We start from the raw sequence: 12,497 nt of genomic DNA, 5'->3' as shown, positions 1-12,497 counted from the left end.
TTGATATTGAGTTTAACCGTATTTTATAAAATGTGATTAATATGCTTATTTTATAATTTAAATTAGAAATAATCAATTCAACTTAGCAATATGTTAATAAATAATGTTCTTAAATATTTTTAAGAGAGTATATTTGGTTTTAAAATTACTCTACTCTTCAATTTTATCAAAATATCTATTTATATCTATCCTTATTTCTTTATAAAATCCTAATTTCACTAAATTCCTAATTGATACCATAATTTCACAAATAAGCACATACACAGAAAGGAAAGAAAGGGAACAGGGGGAGCTTGAGGGGGGAAACGGAGAACAGGGGGAGAGAGTGACGGAACGGAGTAAGAAGAGAGGAAGGAGGATCGCGCGAGAAGGAAGAGGGAGAGTCGTCGCGGGCTGGCCGTAGGGGGAACCGCTGCTGCGAGCACGCATCGTCTGCACCGTCGCACCCTGGCCGTCTCACTGTCGCCGTTCGCGGAGGAAGAGGCAAGCGCGCCAGAGGAGAGCGAGAGGGGGAGACCGTGACGGGATACTCTGCCACCATCGTGTATCGTGAACAGAGGAGGAAGGAGAAGTCTTCTGTCATCAACGCCACGTCTCTTCACTACCGCTGCTGCCGCCGGAATCTCTGGTTGCCGCCATGATTAATGGTGAGTCAGTTAAACCCTAGCCATAAAAACCACCATCTCTGAACCTTTATTGCTCTGTAAATACCCTGTATCTGCCTCTGATGTCCTTGGTTATATGATGTTTGCTGGAGTTTGTCCCAATTGGAGCCACTGGCGAAGGTGTTGCCGCTGCCGGAAGCCAACGCTGGGCTATTGCTGGTTCTGATTCTATTATCTTGGTACTGGTCTAATCTTTTCTTTGGGACTTGTCCATTTGCACGCTCTGTTTTGGCACTGCTATAGTTGTTATATTCTTGTTTTAATTCAATTTTAGTTTTTACTTTGTTGTCAATTCCCAGGGCTGTTTTCTGCCCTTGACTACATTAGATTCAAATTCTTGTTCTGCTGCAACCATTATCATTGCCACGAAATTAAAGCCGTTGCTGTTCCAGTTGACGCGGTGTCCTTGATTGCATTAGGATTGTTGTCACTACTGTAAATTAGAAACGAAACGGGGGCAGTTGTGTTCAAATTCTGCAATTGCGACATCGAGATAGGAGGTTTAAAACGATTTCAATTTAAGAGTGCCTACAAGGTTTATTGAATAACTGCAAATAGGATTAATAGCTGTGAGTAATTGATTGATTATGTAATTATTGATTTGTGGCTGAAATTGTGATTGGAATGGTTGAGATTGTGATTTGAAATTGTTGATTTGTGATATTGATTGATTATGTGGATTGGGAATTGTTTGATGACTAATTGCTGAGAATTTCCAAATTTTAATGGGTTATGTTGGATTTGTCGCCGTTGAGTTGTTATTTGGTATATTGTAATGTTAATGAACTTGGTTGGTGGTTGATTTGGAATTGATTTTGAGGGGTTTTGAAGGGTTGGATTTTGAATACTAAATAGATTGCTGAAAAACTGATTTTTGAAATTAAAATGTGACTTTGTAAGTGAATCAGTTATTCAACGATAATCGAAATGATATAAGAGCAAAGGCTGAGTAAAGTATAATAAAAGTTGTTGTTGGGACTCAATTTTGAGAAGTTTGAATTAATTATAGAACTAGTTATGATTTTTCAAAGTTAAAATGTAAAACTTGATTTTCTGCATATATTTAAAGGAAGCCGGAAACTTTGAAAAACTATAACTATTTCTGTGATTATCAGAATTGTGTGGGACCAAGTCCGGATTGAGCTTGGGGATATAGGGAACTGGACTGCAGAATTTGAGACTTTTTCACTAAGTTTATGATTTATGGTGAATTTTCGAATCATGGATGTCAAAACTGGTTTTTCTGCAGAACGTTTAACGCAGCAGCAACTTGATTCCTCTATTGGAAATTCTGAAGTTTGAATTTTGAAATGGAACTAATTTTAAATAAAACTTTATTCCTATTATTTTAATGTCGTAAAATTTTAGAACAATTGGACTTGTATTTTTAAAGATATGAATTTTTGAAGGATGATGCATTATGCAGAAAAAGCCAGATTCTGTTTTCGTAAATTAGTAAATTTGGAAGTTTATAACTTTTGATCCTGGATAGATATTGAGATGAAACCAATTGGAGGTGAAAATTAAGTATGTTTAGTATATGTGATTTTAATTTCAGGATTTTCCATGTTTTAATAAGTGAGTTATGGGACTTGGAAGAGGTTGTGTTCAATGATTTGTAAAACAGAATTCTGCAGAAAATTACCTAACTTCCAAGCTACGTAACTCCTTCATTAAAAATGGTATGACCCTGGAACCAATTGAGAAAGAAATTTGGATGAGTTATGTTTAACCACATTAATTTTGAAGGTAGTTGGATTTAATTTGGATTTTATATGAAATTTCAAATGTTGTATGGTGCTGCTGTCTTCTGGTTTTAAAACACTGCAGAACAGTCACGGTTTTACTTATATTCCCGAAGCTATAGTCGGCGAAAAATTATGATTTTTAATTTAATAGAAAGCTTAATCCGAGATGGTCGCATGGATATAAAGTTTTCACAATTCCAAATTCATTTGATATTTTAAAAACAAAATGGAAATCAGGCTGCCAAGTTGTGTTGGTAATTATTTTGGATATGGAATTTAAGAAATAGATTTTCTATTATCAAATGTTTTTGAGAATATATTGCTGTGGCAAATGCTGAAAGAGGCTGATGAATTGTTGAGAAAGAAGGAACCCGTAAGGGTGGATAAGTCCTATTTTTAAAGGAGATTATGTCTAAATTTTTATAAAAAATATAAGGACTTAATCAAAATAAATATTCAAGGCTTATTTAATAATAATAACTTCAATGATTCTTTTAAGAAAAGAATATTTGATTTATGAGATTGTTGGCAAGGGCGTGGGTCTAGTCCCGCTTGCTCAGTGCGTAAACCATTGTGCAGGGATGGTGGTTTTGACCCGCCTGCAGTGAGGACGGTGGTTTTATCCTGCTCACGTATTGATAAATTGTTCAGCAAGGACGGTGGTGTGATCCCGCTTGCATATTGTTTTATGTACCCAGTAAGGATGGTGGTTTAATCCCGCTTACTGTGGAGGCAAGGATGGTGGTTTAATCCCGCTTGCGTGTTCCGGGCAAGGATGGTGGTTTAATTCCCGCTTGTCTATGGAACCTACGGATAAGGATGGTGGTCTAATCCCGCTTATCTGAGTCGGGTCTGGCAACATAACCGACGTGTGAGCTCATGGCTAGTAGGACAGGCATGTATCATATGCATCTATGTGACATTGTTTGGGTGTGTATATTGTAATTGGTTTGCCTAAGTGAATAATTCTGTTTAACTGCCAGTTGCTATACTTGATGTAATTGCTCTTGATTGTGTGTGAACCTCATTACTTGTGTTTGTAACTGATTGGCTGGATTGTGGTGAATTGGGTGTTGATTGAGTTGTTTGGGCCTAAGGCCGTGACTGGTACATTTGAAGTCTAGTTTTGTATAAAGTATCTGACTGATTCAGCATAGACTTAATGAACCTATGCTTGGAGCAGGATGATCATTTATACCGCGTAGGTAACTTCTTTTATGTTATGGTCTAGTAAGGTATGAAAAATCAAACTGGTTCAGCATAGACTTAATGAACCTATGACTGGGACAGGTTGGTTATTCATACAGTCTAGGAAACTTTTAAAATTTTTAGAAGAAAAATATGGATTTAGGATATTGAGTAATTAACTAATGCTTTTAAAGAAAGTTAGTTTCTTTTTAGATGTCTATGAATGCAGTTAACTATTTGCGCTTTATTCTTTACTTTCACGGCATTCTCGACCTCTACTGAGAACATGTGGTTTGGTTCTCACCCCCAAATTTTCCACCCTTTTAGCGACAGGTTTGAAGACGCAATTTGAAGCTGCGAGCGATCAGTAGGCTTTCTTTATGGTTTTAATTACTTTCATAGAGTTCCCTCGCTCTTGTCCTTTGAAGTTATATTTTATCAGAGGGGTAGGTATTGTATTTGGGTTTATATGACTTCCTATGTATAAGAATTACTAATAATAATACTTCTGTGATTGTTATTATTATTTGCAATGTTTATCCTTGATACAGGTCTTTAATGAATAAAAACAAAATTTTCTGGCAATTTCTTAAAACTGAAACACGAACTCGATACAAAGGCTTGATAATTAAGTAGTTAATACTAGAAAAGGTTACGTAATGTTCTTTCTAGTAGAAATACCCTGACTTAAGCAAGGTATTTTACTGGACGAGACGTTACAGAAGGAAAGGGAAGCGCCAACGTTAGTGGAAAAAGTGAGTTCCACTAACGTTTACGAAGCAAAGGACGACCCACGTGGACATTAACGTGGACAAAAGTCTCACCTGGCAGCCTAACCATGCCTTCTTCAAACAAGAATAACTTGAGCCACAAAGCTCCAAATGAGGTGATTCCAATGGCATTGAAAAGTAGGATTCCAGATATTTCCAAGCATATATGGCATTACATGGTGGATACTGAATTTGAGGGAGAAAACCTGCCCCGAAAGTGCAAAGATGAACGTGGTATCAACCTGTAGTAAGGCCAGCTGACCTCTTCACCTTCCAAGAAGTGTAACTCGAGCTGTAGAGCTCCAAATGATGCGCTTTCAATAGGGTTGCAAAGTAGACATCCAGGGCTTTCCAATAATATATAATAGTATGGGGTGGACATTAAGTTTGAGCTCCAGAACCTGGCAATATTAAGCCCCTGATCGCTAACGTTATTGTGACTCGCTTTTTCCAGTAACGCTAGCGACTATGCCAGCGACCTTGTCCACTTCAAAGGAGCATAACTTAAGTTACAGAGGTCCAATTGAGGTGATTCCAGTTGTGTTAGAAAGCTGACATTCAAAGCTTTCCAACGATATATAATACTCTATAGTGGGCATGAAATTGGAGCGCAAACTAGAGGCATCTTTTAATCCCCAAAAACACCAACTGGGAAGCAAGTGTGACGTTAGCCACACTAACTTCAGCACTAACGCCACACTTGTAGCGTTAGTGTGGCTAACGTTAGCACCGACATTAGCACCTGAACCTCAACTTGATTCACTTACAAGGACCACCCAACCTCAAAAAAGCAAGCCCACAAGTGTTAACCAATCAAGGCCACAAGAAGCATCTAGAATAGAAATTTTCATTTAATTGTAATTTGCTTTTAATTTCATTTCATTTTGTAATTTAGGAGAGCCTATATAAAGGCCTTATTTTTTACATTCAATACATTCTAGAATGGGGGATTGAAAAGGGGTCTTCGGACTCCCTCCCCTCACACACTTTTCTTTCTCTTTCTTTTCTTTGTACTTTTCATTTATGAATTTTGAAGTTTCAATTTCAGTTTTAATCTTCATCTTTATTTTTCTGCACTTTATTTCATTTCTATTTTGGTAGAGCAATGATCAACTAACTCTTTTCATTGGGTTAGAGAGCTCTATTGTGATTCAATGGATCAATTGTAGTTCTTATTCTTCTTCTTCTTTCTTTTCTCTTGATTTTACTAGAGAGCTTTCGATCTTCATCTAATTAGGTAATTGTCTCGGAAGAGAAATTGCTCATACTTGGATTTCCTCTGAACCTTGAAAGAGGAATGAGGAAATCATGCTAGAAATGCTCTCTCACATTGGATTAGGTTGGGGGTTGGATGGATGTTGTGACATTTAATCCTACCAATACTTTGATCTATGAATGTGTGTGGTATAATCAGTGACCAAACTTTATCTCTTCTCACTAAGACTTTGCTCTACCCACGCGTGCGCGCACCTGGCGCGTAAGCGCCCTTCGGCCGAAATACACATCGGCACGTAAGCGTGCATGACGCGTCCGCGCCGGTGAAAAAAAAAGAGTTTTTTTCCTCATCTTCCATTTTCTTTTGTTTATCGCATTCGGATACTTCCGTTCTTTGCATTTTCATTTTGTTTTTATAGCCTATTTTTATTGTGTCAATTCTTATTTGATCTTGATGCTGAATATGCTCTTCATGCTTTGATTTTACTCTTGCATCAAGTATTAGTTAATATGCCATTAGCTTATATTGCTTTCTCACTTACATGCATAGCTAACATGTAGTGAGAACCATACTCTTATTTGGTATTAGCCCCCGCCTATGTTCTACTTGCTTTGCTTTCTTTGTTGTAGGCTTAATTTTCTCTCTTTTTCTTTCCTTTTAGGTTGGCCACCAAGAAAGGAGGAAAAGGAAAAGCTTCGAGATGGGCAACGAACAAGTCATCCGCACAACCGTTTGAAGAATCTCATCAATTGTAGCAACCCGTTGATAAACCACTGTTTTATGGTTTATCTTGTACTCGATTGAGTGGATTTTATCAATCTTTCATACACTTATTCAAATGATTTGCATGAGTTTACGTTTTCCTTCCTGATTTTATACTATGATTGAAAACATGCTTCTTCGGTCTTAATTTTGATATGTTTAACCCTCTCTCATTATCATTAGATGCCTTAATATGTGTGTTAAGTGTTTTCAGAGATTATAGGGCAGGAGTGGCTTGGAGGATAGAAAGGAAGCATGCAAAAGTGGAAGGAATACAAGAAGTTGAAGGAACTGCAAAGCTGTCAGCCTGACCCTCTCGCACTAAAACGGTCATAACTTGAGCTACACAGGTCCAAACGACGCGGTTCCAGCTGCGTGGGAAAGCTAACGTCCGGGGCTTCGATTTGATATATAATATGCCATAGCTGCCCTAACTCTATACGACGCGAACGCGCGCTCCACGCGGATGCGTCGTAGTGACGAGAATCAGCGTGGCAGATTTCTTCTCCAGCGATTTCTGGGCTGTTTTCGACCCAGTTTTCGGCCCAGAAAACACATATTAGAGGTTATAAAGTGGGAGAATCCATTCATTCATAATCATAAGCTCATAATTCACAATTTTAGGTTTTTAGAGAGAGAGGCTCTCTCCTCTCTCTTAGGTTTTAGGATTAGGATTTCTTTTAATTTTATTGCATCAATACTAGGTTCAATATTTTCCTTTAATTAATGTTTCTCTTCTATTTTTAATTATTCCAACGCTTTTACTTGTTAATGTTCCAATTTAGCTTATGAAACTTCCCATGTTAAGATTTGAATGTTCTATTTAATATATTTTGAGGTATTTCAGAATTACGATTGTTCTCTTTAATTTATGTATTCAAATTATTTTCATTCAAGTAGATTCTCTTCCCTTTTGGCTTTAGTTAAGTAATTGGTAATACTTGAGTTGTCAAACTCAGCAGTGGTTGAAATTGGCAGATTACTAATTGATCTAGATCGCTCTAAAGCTAGTCTTCCCACGGGGATTGATTAGAACTTGAGGATCAAGCTAATTAGTCCACTTGACTTAACTAAGTGGGATTAAAATCCAATTCTCATCACACCTGATAAAGATAACTAGGATAGAAATTCCAAATTCTAATACCTTGCCAAGAGATTTTATTATTATTAATTTACTTTTCTTGTCATTTAAATTACTTGCTCCTTATTTCAAAAACCCCCAATTTACAATACTCATAACCAATAATAAGAACACCTCCCTGCAATTCCTTGAGAAGACGACCCGAGGTTTAAATACTTCCCGTTATCAATTTAAAAGAGGTTTTGATGCCAGGGCATTTCGGCCAGTTTCACTGACCTTTTCTTTACTGTTTTAGGGTAGTTTCATGCATTTTCTTAGGAAATAAGCAAGTTTTGGGTAGAATTTCACTTACATCTTGAATCAAGCAAACATTGTGAATTTTATATGATTTCATGAGAATTATGCATGAATTTAATGACAAATTGGATGATGCATGACTCATAACTTGGATTAGAGCTTTGATGCACTTTATTTGCTTGATTTCAGGACAAAGAAAGCAAGGAAAAGCAACGTTAGTAGCCACGTTAGTCTAACTAACGTGACCACTAACGTGGAATGGGAGCTAGCTTGCTACGTTAATGAGAAAAATGATCGCCAATAACGTCTTTGAAGCCATCATAGCCCACGTTAATTACCATGTTAACTATATTAACGTGGTAGTTAACGTGGAGGAAAAGGAAGCTCCAAGTGTTAGTGGTAAAAGTGAGTGCCACTAACGCTCCAAAAGGGCAATTGGCCACGTTAAGAGTCACGTTAACTCAGTTAACGTGAACTCTAACGTGGAAGAGGAAGATAATGCCAATGTTAGTGACACTTACCTTTGTCACTAACGTTGGACTAAGCCCATATTGGCTACGTTAAGAGCCACGTTAACTTAGTTAACATGAACTCTAACGTGGAAGGAGCAAAGAATCGCCAACGTTAGTGACGCTCACCTTTGTCACTAACGTTGGAGATGGCAATCAACACCACGTTAGTGGCCACATTAATGTAATTAACGTGAAGCACTAACATGGAAAAGGGGCGTTTTGGAGCGTTAGTAAAAAAGGTAGGTGTCACTAACGCTCTCGAAGATTTGGTAAGCCTACGTTAAAGGTCACGTTAACTATACTAACGTGAACTCTAACGTAGGGAGAAAGGGGTACTCTCAACGTTATTGGGAAAGGTAAACCCCAGTAATGTTTGCAAAGGGCCAAGAGGCAACATTTGCGGTCACGTTAGTGCCACTAACGTTGAAGTTAACGTGGACCATTTTGGGTTAGGAACGTTAGTGAAAAAGGTGATTGTCACTAACGTTCTCGACCCCACATTTTCACTTAACGTTAACACCACTAACGCCCTAAGCTAAAGTCCATGCCTACTGCACACTTTCTCTGCAAGTGAAGCTGAGCCCACTAAAAATGATAACTGCTTCGACTCAAGATCTAAAGGCCTATATCCAAGACTTGAAGAGCCAACTAGAAGATCAGAAGAGTAGTATACATAGGAGTAGTTTTGAACTAGAGAGAAGCTTTTGGATTGAGAGGACTACTCTCTGTATAATTTTACTTTCTCTGCAACTTCTAGTTTTACTTTTAGAATGCATTCTCCATCTTTGTTTTCCATTTCCAGAGCCATGAACAACAAAACCCCTTTCATTGGGTTAGGGAGCTCTGTTGTAATTTGATGGATCAATAATAGTTTTCATTATTCTTCTTCTTTCTTTTCTCTTGATTTTACTAGAAAGCTTTCAATCTTCATCCAATTGGGTAGTTGTCTTGGAAAAGAAGCTATTCATACTTGGATCTCTTCGGAACCTTGGAAGAGGAATGAATGGATCATGCTAGAAATGCTTTCTCATGTTGGACCAAATTGGGGGTTGGGCGGATATGGTAACATATAATTCTCCCAATACTTTGATTTGGAAATACATGTGGTACAATCAGTGACCATACTTCATCTCTTCTCATGAGCAATTAGACCAAGGAATTAGCTATTGATCAAGATTTGAGAGATTGAATTACCAAGGAATTGGAATTCAATCACTTAAGATTGCCAAGGAGATCAATGAATGCATTGATTGAGGAAGAGATGAAAATGAACTTGATCCGGAGAATGCAACATCTCCTAAGCCCAGTGAATCCCCCATTTCTGATCTTACCCATTCTCTTTACTTTCTGCCATTTACTTTCATGCTAAATTTGCCATTCCCCATTTAAGATTTTGCAATTTACTTTCCGTCATTTATATTCAGCTCTTTATTTCCAGCATTTACATTTTCTGCCATTTACTTTTCCGCCATTTAATTTTCTGCAATTCTCAAATCAAATTCTGCTTAGCTCAACTAGAACATTCCTCCAATTAAAGTTGCTTGACCAATTAATCCCCGTGGGATTCGACCTGACTCTATTGTGAGTTTTTACTTGACGACAATTCGGTATACTTGCCGAGGGAAATCTGTTGAGAGACAAGTTTTCGTGCATCAGGTTTGTTACTTGTGACAACCAAAACTTTTGTAAGAAAAGACTTTTGTTGGTTTAGAAGCTATACCTACAACGAGGATTTATCTGCAAATTTCTAGACCACGCAAAAGTTCTCTCTTCAAAATGGCGCCGTTGCCGGGGAATTGCAAACGTGTGCCTTATTATTGGTTATTGTAAAAATTTGCTTTTTGCTTGTTTATTTGTTTTTATTTTTGTTTTGATTTTTGCTTTTTCGTAAATTAAGAGGTTATTGGTTTTTATTTAGTTATTAAAAATTTTTCAAAAATTTGTTCTTCGTGTTCATCTTGACCTTCAAGTTGTTCTTAGTCGTTCTCCTTATTTTGATCTAAAAATTTTAAGTTTGCTATCATTTTATTGTTTTTCTCTTTCCTTATTTAATTCAAAATTATCTTTTCTCTTTATTTTTAATTGAATTTTCGAAATTTTCATAAAAAAAATTTTCAGATTTTATTTTAAAATTTTTATCTTATCTTATCTTATTTCAAAAATCAAATTTCAAAATTCAAATTTAAAAATTTTCAAAATTCAAATTTAAAAATTTTCAAATTTCAAATTTCAAATTTCAAAAATTTCAAATTCAAATTTCAAAACTCAAATTTCAAAATTTCAAAATTTAATTTTCAAATTCAAATTTTAAATAACCTTTTAATTTAAATTTGTTTTTATTTTCGTTTTTAATTTTTATTTGCTATTATGAGTTCTCACCCCCGTCGCTTTGAGTTTGGTTCCGATGTTGTTGCAAGGAATGGAAATTATAACAGGAACATGTATCAAGGTCAAAACAATCAGAGGAGCCACGAGGATCTGATCAACCCTTCCGGCAGCAACACCTTCCACAATACCACAGACAAAGACCATCCTATAATGCATGCCAAAGTAATTGATATGGTGTACCTCATCATATACCTATGACCCACCTCCTCAACACAACTCTGGACCACCATACTCACAAGTCCCTTTCCACCAAACACCACCATATGACCCTAACCTATATCCACATACCAACCACCTTATGAGCCAAATGAACCATACACAGAACCACCCCCATTCCAACACAACTACTCTCATGAACCACCACCTCAGTATACACCATCTCCTTATCATTATCAAGATGAACCACCTTCCTACCATGAACCCTTTCTCCCAACAAATGAACCCTCTTATCCACCTCAAACCTCCATGGAGAAAGCACTTATCGATCTAAACTCTACTATACAAGCTTTCGTCGCTCATATCAGACCACCAAATACCTTCAACAATCAACCCTCCAGCTCTAGTGCACTTCGTTTTCAACCACAGAATGATCTCTCCATCCCATCACCACCATCCATGGAAGAGCACCCACATCCATCAATCCAAGAGCAACATGATCCCAATGATGCTATTGACATGGAACAAGAGAGAAGGAATCATCTTTGCGAATCCATACTTCATAAGGAGCTAGAGGAGGCCCTAAAGGTGAAGGTAGTAAAGACCCTTGAAGTCGAAGGAGTGGTTGAAGAATTAGTGAAGGAAGACATCAAGGAGGAGTCTGATTTTGTCTTAGAGCAAGAGGAGGCCCAAAATGTGGAGATAGGAGAGACCCTTGAAGATGAATGAATAGTTGAAAGGAGTTGTCATGAAAAGAAAATCATCAAGGATAAGTACGATTTTATATTAAAACTACTGGACAAAGCAGTAATTATTGAAGAGAAAGAAGTGGTTGCAGACTTAGGAGATGCTGAACCTCCATGGGAAAGTCAGGTTATAGAGCCTCATTCCAAGGCGATTGAAATTGATGCTGAGGAGGGTGTACAACCTCCAAGGCATATCATAGTTGAAGACTTGGAAGAGGTTGGTCAAGAGATGGAGATTAAAGAAGAAGAAGCACAGCCTCCCATGCCCTTGGTGAGCAATGAAGAAGAGATTAAATTGGAAGAAAGCTACCAAGAGGAAGATGTTGAAATTGAAGAAGCTTACAAGGAGGTGGAAGTTGTTAGAGAAGAGCACAAGGGAGTGGAGCTTGCAAGTTCATTAGAAACACCTCTCCTAAGGCCATTACCGTCAAACACAACGTTCAAGTGGGTAAAATTCTTATCCTTGACCTTTACCTTCCCACTTGAATATGGGCTACTGGAAACGGATGGTCAACTTAGAGCTCTTTGTGGCATTAAGAGTAAGAGGAAGATGGTCAGTGGTAAGAATTGTCTTGCAAGGTTCATTATAGTTGGAAGCTTTAAGTTTAGACGCAAAGGTTGGTGTAGAGCTCAATTGAATGGGTCAGGGAAGTTGTTTGGACGCTTCAGTGAGAATTCTAAGGCTGAACCACCTGGATGGAATCATGATAATCAACTTGAAGACGGGTGTAGAAACAAGATTTGGGATCTAGGAATATATGAGGATCAATTTTGGGAGCTCAAAGCTTGTGAAGAACTCCATCAAAGCTTGAGGAATTTACTTCGTATTGTTAGAGCTTATTGGAAGTCCAAGCATTGGTGGAAGTTTCAAGACGAGTTCAAGCATAAGCCACCATAACAGGGAGCTCACCAAATTTCCAACTTAAGGACTTTAACTAAAAGTGCTGGGTGGGAGACAACCCACCATG

The 12,497-nt window shown here is 37.5% G+C and overlaps 1 long non-coding RNA gene across 1 annotated transcript; it reads left to right on the top strand.

Moving 5' to 3' along the window:
* Positions 1-711: 711 nt before the first annotated feature.
* Positions 712-1,367, top strand: LOC140175961 (uncharacterized). Its single transcript, XR_011867078.1, has 2 exons — positions 712-844; positions 965-1,367. It is a non-coding gene; the product is annotated as an uncharacterized lncRNA (long non-coding RNA).
* The last annotated feature ends 11,130 nt before the right edge of the window (positions 1,368-12,497 follow it).

The sequence above is a fragment of the Arachis hypogaea genome, chromosome 11, assembly GCF_003086295.3.
Source record: "Arachis hypogaea cultivar Tifrunner chromosome 11, arahy.Tifrunner.gnm2.J5K5, whole genome shotgun sequence".
NCBI lineage: Eukaryota > Viridiplantae > Streptophyta > Magnoliopsida > Fabales > Fabaceae > Arachis > Arachis hypogaea.
This window is presented reverse-complemented; position numbering and strand designations above follow the sequence as displayed.